Source organism: Belonocnema kinseyi, chromosome 1, assembly GCF_010883055.1.
Source record: "Belonocnema kinseyi isolate 2016_QV_RU_SX_M_011 chromosome 1, B_treatae_v1, whole genome shotgun sequence".
Classification (NCBI taxonomy): Eukaryota; Metazoa; Arthropoda; class Insecta; order Hymenoptera; family Cynipidae; genus Belonocnema; species Belonocnema kinseyi.
In genome coordinates, this window is record NC_046657.1 from 137,095,202 (window position 1) to 137,100,631 (window position 5,430).

A 5,430-nucleotide genomic window follows, 5' to 3' on the forward strand; every position below is an offset into this window, starting at 1 on the left:
CGCATACTTTGAATAAAATATTTGTTATCATTCTCTTGAAATAAATGTGTTTTTTTCTTGAAAAAATACCGGTTTCATATGTATACACCTGGTACATCCAATTTGCGGTCAAACTATGCAAGATACGAACAAAAAAATAACTAAAATTCCGCGCACCTGAAAATATCTACAAATTTGTGCTTAATCACGTTCCGATAGGACGCGTAGTTTTTGTTTGTAGTCGTAAAAAACAACAGTAAAAATAAAAAAAATTAAAGTTTTGGACAAAGGACACAAGCTACGAAAAAAATTAATAGACAAAAGTTGCTCTCCACAAAAATAGCGAAAAGTCATTCAGATTTGTGATGAATACTTTTTGATAGGACACGTAGTATTAGTTTTAATCGTAAAAAAACTCAAAATTAAAAAATTAAATTTTTCAAAAAATAACACAAGGTACGAACTAAAATTAGCAGACTAAATTAGTTCACTCCAAAAAGGTCTATGAATTTTTTATTAATCATTTTTGCATATTATGAATGGTAATGAAAATGATATACATTTTTCAGGGTGGCTAAGAATAAAATTTGATGAAAAATAAGAAACAAATATTAAAGTAATCATTAAAAAGCTGATTTGTACTTTATTTTTGAATATCTGAATAAACAGCCCCAGACTAAGGTACAGAAATTAATATAATATACATTTGATATAACAGAGTTGAACATCATGTAGAAAAGTTCGAATTTTCGATGCTCTGACCTTTAATTTTAAAAGGCTTACGCACAAATCTGGGGTAAATAGTAATGAAAATAGACCGTGATCTTACTGATAAGCAAGTTATAAGTCACCCTTCTTTTTACATTCTCATCAGAGAAGATATTAGATTTGTGTTAAAAGCCAGCTGTTTTAGATAGAAATTCAAAAAGTGAGCGTATTTTGAATATTTTTAAGATTACTTTCTTCGAAATTCCAAAATTTTCCGTACGGATCTGCTTATTATTTAAAAAGACGAATAATTTATCCTAATGAATTTTTTCACAAAACCAAAAATTATTAGAGTTATAGCATTTACAAAATTCCAAAAAACACACGAAAATAAACACTTAGGGGCAATTTATGAACGATATGAAAAAAAGTCAAGAGAAGAAAAATGTTGCTTTTTAAATTCTCTACAGGATTGTCATAATGACTTTTTAAATTTTCTTGAAAAATCGATAATTCAAATTTTGACAGTATAAAAAATAATGGAACATTCAAAAAGTACATTTTCCGGTCAAACTATGCAAAATGCGGTTAAAGATGAGTGACCTAAAATTGTGTATTTGAAAAATATCTACAAATTTGTTATCAATCACTTTCTGATAGGATGCGTAGTTTTCGCTTAAATCCTGAAAAACTTCATTAGCAGTCAACAACAAATCTGGACGCTGCGTGGGCACATTCTTATCACAACTTTTGTTTTTTAATTTTTTTCGCCTTGTTCGTAGGGTTTCAAAGAATTACATTTATTCACGTTTTTAATGTTATTGTTTACGATTCGAACCAAAAACAAAACTATCAGAAAATTATTCATTACAAATTAATTCATTTTCAAATTGTTATCAGAGAAGTTATTAGATAAATGTAAAATTTGACCCCCCCCCCGACAGTTTTTTTCAAATGTCCACTTCGATAGCCAGCCACTTTGGATGAAAATTTAAAAAGTTAGCGCATTTTGAATATTTTTGAGACCACTTTTTTCCAAATTCGAAAATTCTTCGTACGGATATGCATATTATTAAAAACGACGAACAATTTATCCTAATGATTTTTTTTCACAGAACCAAAAATTACCAGAGTTATAGAGTTTAAATAATTTCAAAAAACACAGGAAAATAAACATTTTAAACCAAATAACACACGATATGAAAAAAGGCAAGAGAAGAAAAATGTCACTTTTTGGTAGGCCGTGTGTGTGACGTACAAGTCATAAAAAGAAAATTGGAAATGAGCAAATTCAGTTGATGAAAAAACAATAGAAGTTACAATAAAATGAATAATAACAATATTTTTTAATTAGAATGCGAATTTTTTAAATGAAACTACGTCTGTTTTAATACTAATGGATGCTATGAATTTTAATAATACAGATTTTTGGAAATTTATCGAGGTTCGAGTTTTAGTTAAAAAAAGTCTGAAAAAAGACCAAGCGCGTAGCGCGATTTACTAAATTTGCGAGCGTGAACCGCGAGACAAATATATTATCAAGCGCGAAGCGCGAGATCCAACAGTCCTCTTAAAAAATATTGCGGAGGGGGCCGACACGTTTATAGTTATGCCACTGAACTTATTCACTCATTATTTTTAATAGTAAGGCTGGCTATCTTACGTAGTGCTTATTGCAATGCGAATAAGGAGACGGAACTCACTTGTAAAAGTCACCATTCTTTGATTGCTATTTAAATTGTTCCTTGTGCAATGCGAACAAGTTCAATTCAAGTTAACAATCTGTGAAAGTAAATCTAACTATCTACTTTTTTCCATGCTGGTAACAAAAAGAAACGGTGACGATGCACCTTCTTTCTGTACAAGAAAACAGTTTAACCTTGGCCATGCTCTCAAAAACAGCTGTCAGTGGCTAGCAACGGCTATGAGCAGTTCAGTGTGATTCGAGAGATTGACGGAAAATGTGAGGTCGAGTAACAAATTATTTCTGTCTCTGTTTGGGAAAATTTAGAAATGGTTTCTGCATTACGTTTTATTGATGCGGCTCTGGAAATTCCTACAGAAATTTCTGACAGTGCGTTGGCTTGGACAAAACATTCTTATCACATATTCGATACTTCGAACTCGACTTTGTTCGAAATGCAAATTTCTCTACGTATGAAATGTATTTTCTATTCATTTTTGAATTAGTTTTTGTTCTCAACTTCCCTAAAAATTGTATCATATTTTGTGCGGTGTCTTTTGCGAATCTTTGCAATAACTCTTTATGACCTTCCAATTTTAACTGGCTTCGAGACCTGTCGATATTTTGAATTTCCACGTACATGTATTCTGTGTTTTGAACGTAGTTTATACCTTGTACGAGATGGGTGTAATCGTAGAAAAAAATTTGGCAAATTGAGAAAATGAAAATGATACGTGCTCAGGTGAATAATTAAATGGGGTTAGATCGTGATGAAGAAAAGGTGTAAAACATAAAAAATATATTGTAATAACAATGATCTTACTGATGCTAGTGCTTGATATGAAGAGTATTAATAGGACTGGAAATTGTTGAAGGGTTCTTGAGAAAAAATGAGTTGCTTAACTTTGAATCTTGTTCCAAGGAGTTGTTGTCGTCGTCATATTTGCATAAAATGCTATTCGTTTCCAACGTCCGAGAAACGTGTAAGCCTTTCTTCAAGTCGTATGTAAATGAGGAACGCGAAGGCCAGGTGTAAAGTGTAATTCGAACCTCTCCTCCTCGTCTTCCTATTCTATTATCTTCTTTATTCTTTTCTCGTTCCTCTTACGTGTTCTTGATCACCCGATTATTTTTCTCACTTCCTTTCCTGGTGAATTCTTTTTTGCGTAGTATGAATATACGCGTAATACCAACGATATTTTGGACTGAATAGCAGAGGCTGTATAATTTAATGCATTTTACCTCTTTTTATATTTAAATATAACCCTCTTCACTTGAAACATGTCGGCTAAGAAGTAACGCTGCGAAAAAAAACAATATTTTTAAAATAACTAACGGCAATATTTTCATTCTGATAAGATTTTTTTCAATTGGGGCAATCATAAGTTAAACAAATTTGTAATCCACAATTAAGTGGTTGAGGGCAATAACGGTGTTTTGGCATTTTCTAGGAGTCACTTAAATTTAATTTAGTTTGAACGTATTTTGATGCAGAACAAATGAAAAATAAGTGAGTTCTGAAAACGTAAGAACACCGTTATTGCAACCTACTGGTCAGTTGTAACAGGAAACTCTTATTTTAGGATTTTCACAATCAGAATACCTGTAGTTCAAACTATTGAAATTCCAACATTCACTTTTGGCATTGTCTTTGACATATGTAATTATTTGCCAAGGATCTTTTTGACAGGGAGGATGAGCCGAATAATTAGGACTGGCACAAAAATGATAGGAAACTCAATTAGGATGATAGGAAATTCAATTACGAGAATTAAGTTTCCTTTGGGCAGCAGGAATTGATTTTTTCACCAAAAGAACTTGGTAAAGGCATCCAATTTCTTAGTTAGAACCGGAACAGCACGAGCCAACTGGACTTGGGCTTTTGCATTGAATTTAAATGCAGGACCTTGTATCTCAGATTCATGAGTGGGGGGACTGTTGAAGAAAAATTATATTTCTCGTTGAATTCGTCTAACAATTCTTCTTCAGTAAAGCTTTGACCATATTGTTTCAGGCACCAGAACAACTGATCTACAATATAAAATTATTTGTACTGCGCTTGAACTGAATCTTTGGTTAACTTGTATCAGGATTTCGGGTAAAGGTTTAATATTCCTCCAACCATCAAACATTTATAATAAACATAATTTATTTATGAACAACAAAATTCACATTTTTTAAGTTTACATTTAAATTAGCATTTCTGACTCTTTTCAGAACTTTCGACAACCATATAATATAATTTTCCGTGCAGAAATGTCGAAAGAGCTCTTGTGGGGCCCTGAATAGTTTTCCCTATCTCTAGTCAGGCTCTAGTGGAAAACTAGTCAAGTCCCCATCTAGAACGTAACGCCGAGGCCACGGTGGCCCTATTAGATTTTCTAGTAGGGTTTTAGTGAGGTCAGCCATAAATTCTTTAACTTTAACTGAAGAATATCTACCTGGCTCCGAAGAAAATATTCATTAGTGCCCTAAATCAAGCTTTCGAGACTAACGAGTTTAAATACACATAAAAACATTATTTTTGCATACTGAAACCTTCAAAAAAATCAAAATTATATTTTAAGCAATATAAGATTTTAGGAGTTCTCTGGTCGGGGCCCCATTATACACAGATAGATTTGCCATACCTATACGAAGCATGGAATTCTATACTAGTACCTGACAACCCAGCTTCAAATAGGGAAAGATAGCGGAATTTCTACTATAAGTTACAATTTTAAGTTACTATAATTTACCATTACGATATCACCTAACCCAAGTAAAAATTCTTCCACTTGAGTTCGACTTGAATTGCCCCAATCAAGACATGGTGAAGTCGAAAAGTTCGACTTAAGCACGTCTCAATTTTAAGACGGTGTCAGAATTTAATTAATGTCTTGGAGGCAAGTTTCTATGTCTTGATGACATAAATTTATCTCTTGAGTCGAATTTCTATGACTCCATCACGAGCGGTTTATAACTTCGAGTATATACCTGTCTTAACAAAAAGGGTCATTCTGGCTGTCATAAAAGCTTATCTTTGTTAATGAATAAACAATCTTGTATATTTTTGTACA

At 32.4% G+C, this 5,430-nt stretch overlaps 1 long non-coding RNA gene across 1 annotated transcript in view; it reads right to left on the reverse strand.

Moving 5' to 3' along the window:
• Positions 1–5,430, reverse strand: part of LOC117171432 — a 28,616-nt gene that overhangs the window by 13,579 nt on the left and 9,607 nt on the right. Inside the window, exon 2 of the long non-coding RNA XR_004466879.1 lies at positions 3,195–3,672. This is a non-coding gene — a long non-coding RNA (uncharacterized LOC117171432). The remainder of the gene's footprint in view (positions 1–3,194; positions 3,673–5,430) is intronic.